The sequence below is a fragment of the Lissotriton vulgaris genome, chromosome 4_1, assembly GCF_964263255.1.
Source record: "Lissotriton vulgaris chromosome 4_1, aLisVul1.2, whole genome shotgun sequence".
Taxonomy (NCBI): Eukaryota; Metazoa; Chordata; class Amphibia; order Caudata; family Salamandridae; genus Lissotriton; species Lissotriton vulgaris.
In genome coordinates, this window is record NC_141691.1 from 206,396,868 (window position 1) to 206,414,716 (window position 17,849).

At 44.3% G+C, this 17,849-nt stretch overlaps 1 pseudogene; it reads right to left on the reverse strand.

Annotated features, from left to right (window-relative positions):
• Positions 1–7,644: 7,644 nt before the first annotated feature.
• On the reverse strand, positions 7,645–9,077 carry LOC147718567 (alpha-enolase pseudogene; annotated as a pseudogene).
• Positions 9,078–17,849: the final 8,772 nt, after the last annotated feature.

The following is a 17,849-nucleotide window of genomic DNA, read 5'->3' on the forward strand; positions in this document are numbered from 1 at the left end:
TGACCTTAAGTCTGCTTTTGACCTGGTTTCACGCAATAAATTCTGTGTGGTTTTACAGGAGTTGGGATTTGCTCTCCCTTATTGTCAATCTCTACGAGAACAATTTTGCACAAATACGCTGGGGTTCCCAGGGGAATGTAACAGACCCCTTCCCAGTGGAAAAGGGAGTGCGCCAAGCGTGTGTAATGGCACCCACACTATTCTCCCTCTTTAATAATGGAGTAGCCACATTTTTTGCCACTATTCCCACTATTCCCACTGATGCCCCGGTTTTAACAGGTAAAAAGATCCCAATTTTAATGTTTACCAACGACACGCTTATTATCTTAAAAATCCCTAGTGGTTTGCAGCGTGCATTGTTACACTTTGAAGACATCTGAATTCTACGAGGGCTAAATATGCAGCTATAACTAAATTCATGACTTTTCAAAAGCACAGAACATTCAGGGGCAGAATAATTCTAGAACAGGTAGACGCATTTACCTACTTAGGAATTACCCTGGAGAAAAAAGTTAGATTGAGGTCCCACATTGATACCATGGCACTGAAGAATCGCCAATTAGCCGGTGCCCTCAATAACAAATGTAAAACATCTCTGACGAAGCAGTCAGCCTGGTGCTGCAGATTTATGATGTAAAAGTAGTGAGCTTGGTCCTATATGGGTCGGAACTATGAGGTTTGGAGAAACGAACCCAGCTAGCCACAGCAGAAAACAGGTTCCTCTGAATGATCACCAGCCTGCCACAAAGCACTCCTGTGCTACCCTTGCTCAATGACTTGGGTAGGAAAGCACTGGTACACATAGCAAGGCTATGCCCTGTTCTATATTGGCACAGATTTTGGTGTACCACTGAATTTTCCACTTTTGCTCAAGGTCTCGGGAATGTCATTGAGGTGGATCACTTCCACAAAATTGGATGGGTACGTGAAATCAAAGGTGTCCTGGTCAGCATGGGACGGCTGAACCTGTGGGAAACTCCATCTAGCACCCAATTCCCATCAAGAGAAATAATCAAGGAAAGATATTGGGAAATGGTCGGACAAAATAATATCAGAGTAAGAGATTGTACAACATTGACTGGGAGATTTTTAACATTTAAATCCTGGCCAAGCTTCGAGCACTACTGCGACACAATCTTAAAATACTTTGATTGTAAACTCTTTCAATTTAGAGTGGGTTCCCTACCATTAAGATCCTTCACTGCTAAATGGGCCACAGAAGGTGACAACTAATGCCCCACTTGTACAGAACTTGTAGAAACCTATCCCTATGTGCTGTTTGTCTGCCCCACCTATGTAGGCCCCCACCAAGTATGGCTCACACAGACCTACAAGAATCTGGGCCCCAGACAAAGAAGCGTTGCCCTGAGAATTTTGCTTACTGTTCCATCACCTCGCTACGCAATCCCGGTAACCAAGTACTTGAGATAGATGTGGTCTATAAGATCACAACTCCTGATTGAAAATCATTGAACTTGGAATTATGCCCATTCCTTGATGTGATACCAGTATGCTACCTTCGAGTTCTTTCTTCGATGAATGATTTTAATGTTTTTATCCATCCCTAACAACCCTGTTTCTGCTTTCATGTCATGTATTTGTCTTTCAATGCACCAGGATGAGCTGACTTTTATGATTACCTATACATGTTTGTAAGATATCTTAACTCATTGTTTTATTTGTTATACTGTATTTTATATACCAAAGCTTTTATGACATGTACTGTCGAAATAAAGCTTATTGAATGGAATTGTATATGAGTTCCTTAAAGAGAGCACTAACTTTCCTTTTTCGTTCATTTTTCTTATACCTAAAACCTTCCTCTAGTAAAGTTACACCCAGTTCTAAACGTTTCATTCTAGCCCTACGCCCATGTGTTTTTATACAGTGTATATTACATACCTTATGACATATTGGTTTTTTTCACCCCGCTCTTTTTTCAAACCCGCTCGGAATGGATATTGTGATATTATTCTATGCAGACAGATATATTCCCTTGTTTAATGATTCTACTTTAATGGGTCTAAGTACATTGGAAAATTTCTATCATGAATACTGACTGTTGGTTGGAAGTAATGACTATATGGAAGAATGCGAAATGGAAAGAATGTGTCTGTAGGGACTGAGTATGTAGTAGGCGAACTAGCTAGAAACCTGTGTAACACTGAGGCTGTTTATATAAATTTGCTTATTATAATGTCATTTTGCATATTATTTTTATCTTATTAGAAAAACCTTAGTTTTAAACTATCATGTCCTGAAGAAGGTGGGGAGTATGAAGTCATATCCACTTAAACGCCTCGTCGACAACTTGTGATATCAATTTGTAGAGATTTGATGATAGTTAACCTTGTGGCTTTATAAATGAGAGATTTTTGTTTTCATACTAAACAAATGTATTCTAGAGAATATTGAAATGTATTGGTGATGTTTTTATAAACGCATGTATGGGTTTTAAGAAATTTATTTTTTGATATAATAATGGAGCGAGTATATTTTTAACCTTGTATTTGAAAGTGTTTGTTTATCATGAATAAATGAGACATTTTTACATATAATAGTGTTCAGTGTTTAGACAGTGGAGAAGTTGGGACTGAAGGGTGATTTGTATCCATCTACATATCAAAAACACAAATTAGTATATGGGACTGGCAGATAGAGTAATTGACACAAAAGGGATCCCTTCTTGTTCTTATTGGGAAATCCAGTAATGTCACATCCTGTGCAGATGGATTATGGAAAATTAGTTTTATTGCTTGGCTTCCTCTTTTAAAGACAGTTTTTGTGGGAAACCAGTGATGTCACTTCCTGTGCAGATCTAGTGCTGTCACAGTCTGTGCATATGGATCCTGTGAAATCCAGTGATGATACTTCCTGTGCAGATGGATAAGAAATATGAGAGCACATTCAAAAAGCAAGTTCAAGATATGCCTTTTACAAAAACCTGTTTTGTACATGATTTAATACTCTATAATGTTGCCCCATCTATAATTAGAATCTAGGCCATATATAAGCTACACATGACCATTGACTTGCCTTTTAGCTCACTAGGGGCCAGATGTACGAAGCATTTTTCCTGTTGCAAACAGCCCATTGGGCCTTTTGCGACTGGTAAAATGCATTTTGCCATGTCTAGAAGGAAAAATGTGACTCAGTAACTTGTTACTGAATTGCATTTTGCTTTTGCAATTCTGCATTAGGAAGGGGCATGTTTAGGGCATTCCTTCCTAATACCGAATAGCATTGGAATGTATGAATGTTTGGCGACTGAGAAAGTGGTCGCAAAACATTCACAGTTACTCTCAAACTTCAAACTGGAAGGGGTCCCAAGGGCTCCCTTCCCCTTTATGAATGTGAGCTCCAACATTTTTTAAGAGCAGGCAGTGGTCCCACGGACCACTCCCTATTCTTAAAAAATAAAAATGTAGCTTTCCATTTCTATTTATGAAATGCATCCCGTATTCCTTCAAGGAAAAGCGGGCTGCATTACAAAAAATAATGTTGCTTTATTTAACCCCTTGGGTGCTCATGACGGAACAATTCCGTTATGTGCACAGGCGCTAATAATCCTTCTGCTGCAGATAGCAGAGGGATTTCTTTTGTTTAAATGTTTCCCTCAGGAGGTGGAAAAGAGCTTCTCCAACCTCCTGAGGTTTTTTTTGTTTCAATGTAATGACGATCGCGCGCATGGCGCGCTGAGGTAATTACATAAAAAATAAATAGGAAACTTCGTTTCAGTTTCATTGTTTCGGTGTTCGTGGGGCTATCTCAGCCCCTCCGAGCACCGAATTACATGGGAGAGGTATTGTTGGAAAGGGGAGACTCTCCCCTTTTCAATGGTACCCTTATCTAGTGGATCCCTGCAGGGTCCACTCCCCCATAATGCAGCACACACACCTGACATACAGAGCAAATCAACACTGACAACATTGTGGTACAAAACGCAACACGTCCACATCAGGTCAGAACTGGTGCTGCTTGAGTGTAGACACTGGCCAATCACATTTGGCATTGCAGAGAAATGTGAGTTGATAATGTACAAGTACTAACACACAAACGTCTTTTGTCGAAATGTCCACTGTCCCCCATCAAATAGGCAGCTCCTCCCAAACAGCCACAATGTACACCGTCATGCAGTCTGTATGAAAACATGTACAATGTGAAAACATACATGTGGATACATTGTTAAAGTGCATCTTACCTTCACATTGCAGCGGGAGAATCAACACCTCCTGCAGAGCAGCCCGACCCTCTCTTCTCTGATGACGAAGAGGACCACCACAGCTTTGACTCAGACGCCCTCCAACAGCTCGTGGAGAGCCTACGCAACACACTTCCAGGAGCTGGGCAGCCCAGCAGCTACGAGGAGCCTCCAGCCCCTGCATAGAACACACTGCAGGCACCACCCACCACCATGGCTGCCTCCCAGCACCCCCATGAAGAACACATGGCCTCCCAACGCCATGTGTTGGGGTGCCAGAAGGAGCTGGCTGAACAGTTGCGGGTGGGCTTCGCTGCATGGCAGACAAACTAGATGCCATACGTGGGTGTCTAAGCCCCATCAGGGACCACTCATGGTCCCTAACTGACACCCACAGTCCGCTCCATGCTCTCCAATGAACATGGCTGACATCGCTGGGGCCCTGACTCAGAGAATCGAACAACTATCCAGTCAGAGTGGCTCTATCGATGTCACACGGGAGTTGGGAAACATGCAGAGGTTAATGGAGACCATGGAGCAGACGAATGCGGAAAGAGCGGCTGCCACGGCTGCACACCAGCGAGTGGTGGCTGGGTTCCTCAATGACTTCAAAACCATCCTCATGGCATTGCTGCCACAAGGCATGGCATTGATGCATGTTGCTGCTACCACCTACATCCACATCTCCGCTCCTGAAGTGTTCGTGCTGCACAGTGCGGCAGACATTCCACATCTGGCCCCTGAGGTGTCACTTTCACACAGTGCAGGAGACAGAACACCACCATCCACATGTGAGGCACATGAAACAGCAGAGGACGAAGATGCGGATGAAACTGCCTTACTTCTACGGAGAAAATTGTAGTATTCCTCTTTGCCATATGGCCTGTTTCTTCTTGGCTCTGCCCTGTGCACCATCACCTTCCACTGTCCCCCGATGCACTCTGCGACACTCACCCTGGACCTGGACATGGACTGCCATATTCTGTTTGATCGCCAATGACACAGCAATCAGACTGCGGACTGAACTCTTCCCCTTCCTTTGGACTTGTCATTCCCTGAAGGACTCTCGCTGGCCTGCCAAGGTCCAACATCATCATGTGGGGTTTTCACAAGCCTGTACTACTCCAGATGCAACACTCCACTGAATGTGCATTAAACATTCAAACTCATACAGATGTGTCATGTCGATGGTCTTTCAAGTGTGGAACTATTTATGAATGTAGGCTCATATAATTCCTCTTACGTCTATGTGGCTCATCTCGTTGGACTTGGGTCACAGGGTGACACATTGCCGATTGCGGTCCGGGTGGCACAGACACAACAACAGGGACACACGCACTAGTTACTTCCTTGTCCAGCCCTGTACGGATCCAAGCCCAGGTCATTGTTCACACCTTTAGGCTGGACTGGCATACTTAAGGCCAGCCCACTCCATTTATGCTCACAAGGGGGGACGACAACGCTACATGTCCTAGGTATTCCCTGTAGTCATTTGCAGGTCTAGTTGTCAGCATGCCACAGCCGCTCCCTCACGGCTGGTATACACCCACATCACACCCATCCAGGACACGTGTCACAGGTCATGTAACCCTGCCAATAAAAAGGGCCAGGCGCACATGCTCAACACGCCATTTCCAACCTCTCTCTCTGGGTGTATCCGTGTGATGTTCATGTAGGCCTGAGGGCCCAAGGCCCTGCAACATCACATTCCCCCGGCCCGGAGGCGACATGGTGACGTCCGCACCACAGTACCCAATCATACAGGGTCCATGACTTGCAGGGCACAGACTTGGTGGCACTGGACACACTGTGGCTGGCACAGGCACGCCGCCACGGGACGGTGACTTTCGGTGCACCAAGGTAGGGGCACCTTGAGTGCTGAGCAGGTGTCCTAACTTTAGGACTTCTAAATGCCTTCTGTGAATACCGAAAGTCTTAAAGTTAGGATTTTTCTCAGTTTAGGAGTAGTAAAGTTAGGACTCCTAAATGCCTTCAGTGTCTAACCAAAATGTGTAAGTCCCTTCTGTGAGTACCAAAATGAGTAAGTGCCTTCTGTGAATACCAAAATTGTAGTAACTTTAGGATTTTGTCTTAAGTTAGTTCTGGGAATAGGGCCCTCAGTGTCCAATGCCATTATTCGTGTGAAGGAAGACACTAGTAAAAAGACTAGTTGAGAAGACTGACCTCTGATTGTGTTTTGAATCAGGTTCAGAAGTTCATTTTGTGATAGGGGCCTTATAAACAAATTATGATAGGGACTTCAGATTTTTTAGAAGGTTAAATATTAGTTGCTTGTTGAGGTAGATGTCATGGTAAGAGGAGGAAAGTTTGTGTGAGGGATAATGTTATTGAGGTGGCCTACAGAGGTAATTTAGGAGAGGGAAACAAAAGAATGCCATTACAATTTGTTTTCTTTAAAGTTCACACATAGGAGACCCCAGCGACCATGCCACAGCACATTTCATTTGTGCTTATAAGATGAGAACCATTACTTAGAAGTTTATGAAAGGAAAGAATGACTTGAACAGGTGTCACCAATAGCTTACAATATAAACCTGGAATCAAAGAGTTACAAGCTCCATGCAGAGAGATGGAATTGCAGAGCAGTCAGTGACCTAGAAGATTACTACATCCAGCTGCTCTTATGAATGCTGGAATGTGTTTAGTGTAACAGTGGAATTCAAACGAATACTCCCATGTGCGGTCAAGGAAAACATTGTGTATTTTTTCATACCAGCCCAATGACTCATGTTTTTAACACTCATAAAAATGAAAGGCAGTAATGGGTAAGGAGATTACTCCATGTAGAAAACTGTGTACTTTTTATCCCCTCTATACTTACAAGGTTGCATGTGGCTTCTTTTTTGGGATGAAGTCAATTTAACAGGTTTGAACACAGTACTCTCATTTATGAGTTATCACGGCTCTTTGCCTGATTCTAGTGTTTAAATAATGCACAATGTAGCTGCTGTGTTATAGCTTGCATCTGAGCCTGTCCATTTTGTAAAGGACATACGTCTTCCTTTAGGAAATTAAAGACTGATGACATTATGGTTCTTATCGGGTGCACTTGTTTTGAGAGCATTTGGAAACCATTGTTGATAAAAAAAAAATGTTGATTGTTCACGTATTGCTCTTTATTAAAGTACAATTCTACATGATCCTTAGTTACAGTGTGCAAGCTCCACAACATCTGTGTTATTATCACTCTGTACACACAACACAAGTACTGGGGGATACAGTCACAAGAGATCACAAGAAAGGAAGATAGGCACAAGAATGTAACACTCAAAACCTGGAGACAATAGGAAGGAGCAAGGCATCTGGAAGCATTGGGTCACAGTGCAGGGTTAGCCGGGTGCCCTACAGTCAGAGGCGAGCCTGCACAATTGTGGCGTTCTGCCCGCTGGTCCTCGAGGGGTGCGTTATCTTGTTATAGGGTGACTAGTTAAGTGCTCATGCTCCAAAACGGACTGCATCGCCCAGCCACTCTAGTTCACAACAGGTCTCCTGAAGTCTCGGCCAGGAAAACGAGCATTGCACCCTAGCACCTCTTTAATTCTCAGTAGCTGATTGTATTTTGCGAGACGCACCAACCTGCATGGGGCTCCAGTTTTTATCTGCCCTGTGCACAGACCGACCACTAGGTCTGCAAAGAAGGTGTCTTCAGTCTCTCCTGAGCGATGGGCTCACCATCACTCCCCAACCATTTGACTGTGCCATTTTGCAAGCTTGGAGGGACTCTGTGACAGAGCCTATCTGGTTCACTTTCAGCAACAGACAGTTGCAAGCCTTTTCTTGTAATGCTTTAGCAATACATTTGGGATTGGTCATAGTCAGGTCATCGCCCACCACTTGGAATCCAAAGCTGCCCGTGAACTTGGACCAGGCTGCCCAATCATCTTGGTCAAAGGGGTCCTCAATGGAGACAAGTGGGTAGTTCTGGGCAAAGCTCTTGTACAGGTCAGCAAGCTTGTCAGAGGAGATGTAGCGGCTGGGGTTATCTGGCAACTTGAAATCCAGGTCATATTTCCTATCACGATAAAATTCTGAAGGCAACATCCATGCCAATCACAATCTTCTCCGAGTAGCCAGCCTTGCTAATGGCAGTCTTCAATAGCTCTAGAGCTTCTTTAGTTTCCAAGATGTTGGGGGCAAAGCCGCCCTCATCTCCAACATTGGTGGCATCCTGTCTGTACCTTGCCTTGCTCACATTCTTCAGATTGTGGTAGACCTCGGCTCCGATGCGCATGGCCTCCTTGAAGCTACTGCCCCCACGGGCAGGATCATGAACTCCTGCATGGCCAACTTGTTTCCTGCATGAGATCTGCCATTGATCACGTTGAATGCGGGAACTGGCAGGATGACTTCTTTGTTTCCAGCAAGATCTGCAATGTGACGGTACAGTGGCACCTCCTTTTCATCTCTCCGGCTTTGCATACTGCCAATGACACCCCCAAAATGGCATTGGCACCAAACTTTGATTAATTTTCAGTGCCATCCATGTCCAACATCAGCTTGTCTATCTTTTCCTGTTCCAAGACACTTAAACTCTTATTAACCAGAGCAGGTGCAATGGTATTATTGATGTGATCAACCGCTTGTAAGACATCTTTCCCCATAAGGGTAGTCTTGTCATTATCGCGCAGTTCCAGTACTTCATGGATTCCGGTGGAGGCCATGCTGGGAACAGCAGCTCGAAACATGCCTTTAGCAGTGCTCAGGTCAACCTATACCGTGGGATTACCACGGGCATCACAGATTTGACGGGCATGTACTTTGAGGATCGACATGTTGAATTACTAGCGCCTGTGGCAGTTGGCTGGGCTTCAAGCTGCTGCTGAAGATGACTAGGAGGCTCTGGCTGTAGATTCAGTGGGGCAACCATTGTTGATAACTTAACATGTAGTTTGCATTATTTATCTATCGCTTTCTTTAATACTTTCTGTAGCTGCACTTTCTGAGCAGGTCTGCGCTTTCTTATAAGTGGCATATGTTAACAAGGGCATTTTTAAAGATTTTTATCAGGATGTGAACCCAGCAAAAAATCATTAAATCCATTTCCTCAATAATTGTGGACAGGTGCTCTGTGTCACAGCCACTAGGCTCAAATTGTTGTTCGTCATCGGTGACACGGCTTCCCTATACTGTATGCAGTATTAGTCATAGTTGTATATTTACTAAACCTTGGGTCTGAGCAGTTGACTAAACAACCAGTAGTCTTAGAAAGAAATTAATTCATACACACATAAGTAGCTATTGCCCACAGGGCTACACCTTCAGATTAAAACTCAGTCAAATTATAAGTCCATTTTAGGTCATTTTGTTCAATTTGATATGCATTAATGTTTTGGAGTAAAGAGTGTCTTCAGCTATCTAATGTACCCAAATCTAGGTTGTCTACTGAGCTGTTTTATTCAGAAAATTTATTTGGGTATTATGCATCCTATGAATACATTTTGTGTATCCTGAATTTGCCAAAATATTGCCCACAATAGTTTTCTCATTAATGTTTTCTTTACAATGCTCATAGGCTTGTAGAGCAAGACGTTCAAGGAATTGTGTAGAATATATACGTTTGTGACTAGTAATTAAGTTCTTTTGAAGTTTTTCTGGTTTCTTAGAGAAATAAACACTGATGGGCCAGACCGGTCAATACCATTGACATAAGGAAATCTGTTTTTTTCATAAACCACTTTAATGAGTTTAAACAAACACCATGACATCACATTGCTTCAAAGAATTCTATCCCATCCCATGGGGTGCCACCCACTTCGGATCCATTACCTGGAGCCTTTCCAGCCCTCCCTCCTCAAGAATTGTGCCCATTCATTATGGCAGAAAAACTCCACCACTGCCCCTTGATTTTGCATGCTTCAGAGGGCATCCTCTGACCTGTAGATTGGTGCCTTGGTTTTCTGTGCCCTGGGCCATACTGGCAGTCCATGTCGAGATGTAGAGGGTTGTTGATTGGGTTCAGTATTAAGCTATGTCTCTTTTAGCCAGAATTATGGTGATTCCAAACAAGAGGAGCAACTCCTGCGTTAAGCCCCACAGGCTTCTCATAAAACGCCTGTCAAAGTGTCTGCAATGGCCCTCCAATATGAGATTATAACAGGGCAAGCCCCCACCATATGGAAGTAATTAGTGTCCGCCCGGTGGCACCTGGGGCAATTAAGTGAAATGCATTTACCTGCCATCCAGAGTCGCCTGTGTGTAAGATAAGTAATATGTAGGTAGTTTAATTGAATGGACCAGAGGCGGGCCGGGGCGGCTATAATACGGGGAGCCATTCGGGCTCCTCCCCAGTCTGACGTGACAACCCACTGTTCCCATTTTTTCCTCAGGTCACTAAATTTAGTGGGGAAGTTGTATACCAGTGTTTTATAAATCTTGGAGATTCCACTATTTCCCAACGTGCCTTGACGGAGCATGGCTTTGAGAGGATTGAATTCTGGCTGGTCTGAGGTCAGGTCTCTCGGTTGCAGGCGAATGTATGCCGTAATTGTACGTATTTATGAAATTGGGTGGGGCAGGCTAAAATGAGGACTGTAGCTTCTGGAATTTTTTTTTTATAGTGGATCCCTGCTAGACATCACCAAGCATTGTGATGCCTATCATATCCCATTTAGTGAAGTCTTCCAATAGCGACACCTGACCTAGACCATAGATGGGTCTGCTGCGTGAGTTGTTTGTTCGAGCCCATCATCCGCAGGGTAGCATGCCATGTGTGAACCACCACCTGGATAGGGTCGGGGAAGGTACTGGGGCAGTGTGCCTTGATATAGGATGTGCAGAATGCTGTCATGACATAATTTTATTACTTGAGTGTATAGACTGGATCTCCCCAGCCTCCTGTGACCCAATCGTTAATTGCCAGGAGTTGGGATGCCCATCCCTTCTTTGTATAAATGGTTGGCAGCATGCATTGAAAGCTATATATGGAGTCTTCCTGCCCAGAGGAAGGAGCAAATGTGGAAGTAAAGTGTTCCGAACCACCGCACCAATATCGGGGATGGGTAATATTGAGGGATATACAGGAAGATGGGGAGGGTCATCACTTTGAAAAGTGTTATTTTGCCCAAGATGTGGAGCAGAAGTCGGGACCAATGATTAAAATCTCATTTCATACGAGTTTCCAGAGGTGCCAGGTTGAGAGACCAGGAGAGCTCTGGCAAGGTTTAGGTGTGAATGCCCAGACATTTGAAGCTGAGGCGCCGAATCTGGATTTGGTGTTGCCATTCACTGGGGTCTAAGACCCCTTATAGGGGCACCAGGAGAGACTGGTTTCCAACTGGCGCAGACACTCGATTCATCTCCATATAAGGAGAAGATCTTCATTATCCTAGAGCCTGACTTGGTGGGGTTACCAACGTATAGGAGAACATCATCCGCATATAAAGAGATGCTATCCTTCTCCCCCCTAGGTCACCTCCAGACCCTCAATTGGGTGCCATATTGTATAAGGCGGGGCAGCGGTTCCACCGCTAGGGCAAAAATCAATGGAAATAGCAGACAGCTCTTTCTGGTACCCTGGCAGAGTGGAAAGCGCTTCAATAGTGTTCCATTGATCCATACATACACTTCTGGGGAGGAATACAGGAGCCTGGCATATTTTCAGAATCTGGGGCCAAAAGCCATACATGTTGGCACTGCTTCTAGGAAGGGGCCACTCGAGCGAGCTGAAAGCTTTTTTGAAGTAGACCAGGAGGGGTGCGTAAGTGAAAGTGACTTCTGATCTACGAGCAAGCACAAGATAAAAGGAAATCTTTCTTGAAATGTTTTATGACTAGGTATAGGTTGGGCCCTGCAATGTTCCTAGTAGACCTGTCTGCCTTAGTGTGGTCTTCACTCAAACATTTTGTCTTCTTGCTCCATTTTTGCTGATCTCGATTTTGCTGGCCTTAGGACTCCACACACTTTACCACTGCTAACCAGTGCTAAAGTGCATGTGCTCACTCCTTAAAACAAGGTAACATCGGCTCATCCTCAATTGGCATATTTAATCTACTTATAACTCCCTAGTAAAGTGGTACTACATGTACCCAGGGCTTGTAAATTAAATGCTACTAGTGGGCCTGCAGTGCTTACAGTGCCAGCCACTTAAGGAGCCCTTTAAACATGTCTCAGGTCTGCCATTGCAGTCTTTGTGTACAGTTGTAAACTGCCGTTTTGACCTAGCAAAACAAATCTTTTACCAGGCCCAAACCTTTTTTAATACATATGTCTCCCCTAGGGTAGGCCCTCAACAGCACACGGGGCTGGGTGCAATGTATTTAAAAAGTAGGACATGTAATTTTAAGTTTTACATGCACTGGTAGTGAAAAGCTAATATTCGAGTTACCTTAATACTTTTAAAAAGCTGTACCTTCCAAATAGGAACAACAAAACAGTTCATGTTTGATGTCGTCGAAATTGTAATGAAAAATCCTCTTTTATGATGATATCGGATACTTAGTTAAAATATTGTAAATGCTACTTTTAGAATGTTACTTCCAAGAAGGCAACACTAGTGCCGCCTGCTGCTGCACTGCTGAAATGAGGATACTTTCCTTCGAAGTAAACCGTGTTTCTCTCGGTAATCCGTAGTACTCCATAAGAATCCAGTAAAGTAATCCATATACTCCCAATTTATTGAATCACTCCAGAAACAGCCTGATGGTGCTAGAATGTTTATTGCGCATTTTCAGATATCATATGTCACCAAATAAGCTTAAACATAGATACATGCTTTTAACATTCCTTCGAGCTAGCACAGTAAAAACCCAATGTTGGCAAAGGTGGCATTTTCCTGCCTTAGCCATTTAGTGCCTGGGTCATATGACTGGGTGTAGTTGGCAGTTAGACTTTGACTCACCTGATTTTACTCTGCAGCTGGGGTGAGACTCCAGCATTCTACACCGCCTTAGGAGGAGGGGGCCCGCCGCAGCATATGATGCGCGCAGGTTATGCCCAAACACTTGCCTGTGTGCGAAGACCAATTACAGCCCAGAAGAGATTGGGCAGGACCCACCCTCTAGGCTTTTCTTTATTGGCACCCTCTACATCTACACTCATGGTGGGTAAAAGAAAACATCCACCTTCTTCGGCCAGGGCTAAGTCTCTTGGTAAGCCCTGTACCTCAATAATCAACCTCCTAATTGTTGGGATTTATTTATTTATAAAGTTTTATATAGCACAAACTTAATCACGAGGGATATCAGAGCGCTTTACAATTTAAGGGAAATGAAGGTAACAGATCAGTACATGAGTCAAATAGGGAATATACATAGGCATTGACTCAAAGAGTGCACACATAAAAGACCAATTATAAACCTGGGGTAGGCGTTGAATGGCCTAGTCGCTGAAACATAATGACAAAGGGGAGCAAATACAATAATAAAATACAAGATTGACAACCATTCTTGTAGTATGTCCGATGCACTTAAAGCTGACAATCGCTCCTCTTGTTAAGTTAAGAACTTGTTCATGAGGAATCTTTTTGCTTCCAGTTTGAAAGCAACCTTAGAAGAGATTCTATGGATTTCCGGTGGAAGAGTGTTCCACATTTTTGGTGCGAGACCGAGAAGGCTCGTTGACATGTTCTCTTTTTGCAGAAAATATGGGGTTTCAAGAGGAGGGAATTAGCACTCCTCGACAGTCTTCCCCTCCGGATAGTTCTAACTTTTGCGCCAGGTAGTTGGGGGTTTTGAATTGGAGGGCTTTGTGCAATAAGCAAGCAATCTTTAGTTGAATTCTAGCTTAGTAGGGCAGCCAATTTAGAGATTTTAGGACCGGTAAGTTGTGGGCATTTCGCTTGGTGCCCGTAAACAGTCTGGCCGCAGCGTTCAATGCTGCCTTTAGAGGTGCCAAAGTGTATTTGGGAAGGCCACATAGTGTGGCACTGCCATAGTCAGGCCTTGGGAAAACAAGCACTTGGACCACTTTCTTGAAATCTGATAAAAAGATTACGAGGTTTGGAGAGAGATTAGGTACCTGCCACCAAGAAACGATTGACACTCAAACCCCCCCCCCACCCCCCCCCCATGTCATTCTTTTTAGATGTGAAAATGAGACTTCTAGGTTTGATGCAGGAAAGGTGGTTAACGGTTGTGTTCAAGATATCACAGAATGCAAAATTACGGTCTCCCCTTGCGATCCCTTTTCACATCCCCTCCTAAGCATTTGAGGACACCGAAGCATGTACACTAGCATCAGATACCAATTCTTTGTGAGGGTCAACAACAACTACAGAGGCCTCTTCTAACCAACTAGGATTAAGACTAGAGCTATAACTCCCAGGGTGAAAATGGAGTAGTTGAAATCTTTGCTTGCCTCGGTGCACGTATTAGAATCCTTAGTAAAGCTCTCACTAGACTCTCTTTCTGCCATGCTATTATATGTGGACAGCCTAAACCACCAGTTGTCTAGACCTGTTGAAATTTAATGTAAGTCCTATAACTACTTGTCAGCTACCAAAAGCAAGTGTAGTGTCTCCCTCAACCCCTGCAACTGCATCCTATACTCTACAGGTAACCAACTCCCATTACAGAATTCTACTTGTGGCCCTGCTATACTGCCTGAGACCCATAACTCAATTCAGATGTTACCATCTGGCAAGCAGTGTTACAGTGAATTGTCTTTTGGAAGAATTGGTGGGGATTTCCTTGCTCGCACCCACCTACAAAGCCCTCCACGACGCAGGACCAGCATATATATTCAGCATATACCAGAATTTCTGTGCAGAAACTAAAATGAAGTATAAAAACTCTCAAAGAGTGTATTACAAATCTGTACGTTTGGCTAAGGCAGAGCACTATCATTCCCGTATTATGGAAGCAGGCAATTCCTCGAAGGAATTATTTCAGATTTATAAAGAAATATCTGTAGTAGATACTAACTCCTCCACTCAAAAGGATTCTGTGGAATCATGTAATGAAGTTGCACAGTACTTCTCAGGTAAAATCAACAAAATATATACAAGCTTCGCCAATCATGTTGAGTCGGCTTCTGACTTCACAGAAAATGACAGTCTTATTAAGACTCTAAAGTGCCTCAATTCTTTTGAAGTTCCCCCGTACGAAGTCCTGTCTAAATTGTGTAATAAAATCAAATCGGGCTCTCCCCGAGACCCGGCGCCTCCGAAAATTTTAGCTGAAGCCTTCCCTGCTCTAGAACCTCACTATAGACATCTACTTCAGATCTCATTCTCCACAGCTTGCCTGCCGGCGGACTGGAAACAGGCAGTTGTACTACCGATCAAGAAAAAGCCGAATGTCAGCCAAGACATAATGGACAACCTCCGGCCAATTTCCCTACTACCTTACTTAGCTAAGCTAGCCGAGAAAATTGCCAACATCCAACTCATGGAACATCTTGAAGAACACGATGTTTTCCATAAATCCCAGTCGGGCTTCAGATCCAACTTCTCAACGGAAACGGCTCTCCTCAGGGCCACTGAAACCCTACGCAAGGGAGCAGACGAGGGCAAGACCATGGCCCTCATCATGCTCGACCTCAGTGCCGCGTTTGACACTGTAGCACACTCCATCTTGCTACAGTGTCTAAACAAAGCCGGAGTAACCAACAGGGCACTGGGATGGCTGAAAGCCTTTCTGATCGATAGGAGCTTCCAAGCCCAAAGAGGGACTTCCCTCTCAGACAGTGTGCGGCTTGAACAGGGGGTGCCTCAGGGCTCGGCCCTGAGTCCCACCCTGTTTAATCTATACATGGCTCCCCTGGCAGAGGTGGTGCAATCGTTCGGCGTGGAGCTTGTCTCTTACGCCGACGATACGCAACTTTTAATATCTTTGACGCAAGCCCCATCCATGGAAGCCGTTAACTTTAACAACTGTATGAGCAGGCTGGCATCCTGGATGACAGAGCACTGTCTAAAACTGAACGGAACCAAAACAGAGGTCATCATTATTGGAGGCAATGAGACCAATTGGACTAAAGAATGGTGGCCCACCTGTTTGGGTCCTTTGCCCCCTCCCAGTCGGGAGGCGAAGAATTTAGGAGTCTGTGTTGATAATAAGCTATCTTTTGATAGCCATATAAAGAGAACTGTAGGCAAGTGCTTCGGAGTGATGAAGACTCTCAACCGTACCCTTGACTTGCTGCCTCTCAACTCCAGACGGACTATGACGCAGGCACTAATAACTTCCCGGATTGATTACGGGAATGTTTTACTCTTAGGCACTTCAGAGAAAAATATAAAGAAATTACAGGTCCTACAAAATTCGGCAGCACGCCTAGTATTAAGACTGCCCCGCAGAGCCCCTTCACGACCCTCTCTGGCAACTCTCCATTGGCTGCCTATCAAGAAGAGGATCATTTTCAAAGCTCTGCTACGGTGTCACAAGATCCTCCATAACAAGGCACCTGCCTATATGTCGGATCTGGCTTCGCCATATGAACCCAACAGAACCCTTAGATCCAAAGGTACAGGTCTGCTCAGACTTGCCTGTCCTAAAAAGGCCAGAATGGGAGGCAGATCCTTCCGCACAATGGCAGCGAAGCACTGGAACCTTCTGCCCATGGACACCAGGTTAGAGGTGAATGAGACCGCTTTTAGGAAGAAATTGAAAACTGGCCTCTTTAATCCGTGATAGGTTCTCTATTTCCACATAACTCACTCTCTCCACAGTGCGGGGACACGCCGGGAGGCGTCACCAGGCGCTTTATAAGCTCCTTTAAACTAAACTAAATATGAACCACTGCCTCTCATTCCATGTACCCACCAGACACTTCCACTCTGCCCAACTAGCCTTGGCCACTGTCCCAAGGAACCGCAAGACCAGGATCGGAGGAAGATCCTTCTCCTACCTTGCCGCCAAGAGCTGGAACTCCACCTCAGGCTAGCCCTTTCACTGATCCAATTCAGGAAGGATCTCAAGACCTGGTTGTAGTGCTAGAGACACCCTTGTGGTCTGACACCCTGTGATGACCTTTGACTACCATTATTTTATCCTAGCCTGAATGTACAACGTCCTGCATATTCCTTGCTTCTCTTAAAGTTTATTTTTTTTAATCTTGCTGTCGTTAAGTGGGAGCTGTCACAGAGTAGAACAGCCTTGCCAAGAACAGAACGTGTGGGATGTACATTTGAAAGCATGAGGGAGAGAGAGGTGTGGAATTTACTTTTTGGTCTCAAAGTGCAGTGTTGTGAGCAGTGGTGCACAAATGTGCACAGTGTTGTACATTGAGAGATGACGTATGTGATGCTATAAGCATTGGTGAACAAATGTGCGCTGTGTTGTACATTGAGAGATGAAGTATGTGATGCTATAAGCTGTGGTGCACAAATGTGCCTTGTGTTGTACATTGATAAGTATTATGAAGTTCTAACTATTGGCTTTGACATGGACTCATGTCATCCTGAATTCTGACTCTTCCTGGCTTGAGCTTTATCTGCGTGCACAGCCACGCTTGCAAGTTGTTTGGGTTAATCACGTTCAAGGATTGTTTTTGTGAGAGATTGTTTAATGTACCCTGGAAGGCTTTTGTGAACTTCGTCAAGATAAAGGCTGGAACATGCAAGACTTTAGAGGGATGTATCTAGTGTATATATATCTTTCTGATCTCTTGCAGGTAGTCCCATAATATTTGCTTGAGTCTTATCTCATATTATTTGCTGCTTGTTTATTCATGGTATTATTAATGCATT